The sequence below is a fragment of the Puma concolor genome, chromosome A1, assembly GCF_028749965.1.
Source record: "Puma concolor isolate L17-30 chromosome A1, mPumCon1.1.hap2, whole genome shotgun sequence".
NCBI classification, from domain to species: Eukaryota; Metazoa; Chordata; class Mammalia; order Carnivora; family Felidae; genus Puma; species Puma concolor.
This window is the reverse complement of record NC_141667.1, coordinates 183,474,875-183,475,649: the sequence shown is the minus strand read 5'-3', so window position 1 is coordinate 183,475,649 and position 775 is coordinate 183,474,875. Positions and strand designations below refer to the sequence as shown.

The following is a 775-nucleotide window of genomic DNA, read 5'->3' as shown; positions in this document are numbered from 1 at the left end:
CTAACGTATTTAATTTGAGAAACTGGAAGCTAGTCTATTGAATATAAGGAAAAACTCAAAGGTGTTCATGCACTACTCTTTTTTTTAATATCATACTAGATGTCCTAGTTAATGCTATGAGACAAGAAAAGGAATAAAACTTACACAGATTTAGAGAAAGAAATAAAACTGTCTTTGTCCACAGATGATAACTGTGTAGACAATCTCAAACAACAAAAATACCCTGGAACAAATATGCAATAAGAACAAGATTGCAGGATACAAAGTCTATGTGAATAAAGTTAATTAATTTCTTATATGTTATCAATAAGTAAGTTGACATTGAAATTAAAAACACAACACCACTCATATTGCCACAAAAAAATTAAATCTGCACGTTGTTAGAGCTTCGAGTGGGGCCGCGGGCTGACTATGAACTCCCAAGTGTAAGTACTATGCTACATGAGGGGCCAGTCTTTTGCTAACACCACAAGGAGCTCTGGCCCAATGAGTGGAGTTTGATCGCAATTCTTGCTATAAGTTAAATTAAAAAAATAAAAAATGAAAATAAAGGAAAGAAGAAAAAATTAAAAATTTAAAACAATTTTAAAAATTTAAAAAATGAAATACTTAGGCAAAAATCTAACAAAATATGTATGAAATATATCTGTGGAAATCTACAAAGTTCTAAAGAAAAAATAAAAGAAACTCACAAAAATTTTAAAAATAAAGGCAAGCATATTGCATACTTAGTCTTTTCATGGAATTTTATGTTCATGGAAAATAAAATGAAAAC

The 775-nt window shown here is 29.5% G+C and overlaps 1 non-coding gene across 1 annotated transcript; it reads left to right on the top strand.

The window, feature by feature from the left end:
• Nucleotides 1-369: 369 nt before the first annotated feature.
• LOC112861869 (small nucleolar RNA SNORA62/SNORA6 family) lies at nt 370-521 on the top strand. The gene has a single exon (XR_003223745.1). It is a non-coding gene; the product is annotated as a small nucleolar RNA SNORA62/SNORA6 family (small nucleolar RNA).
• The last annotated feature ends 254 nt before the right edge of the window (nt 522-775 follow it).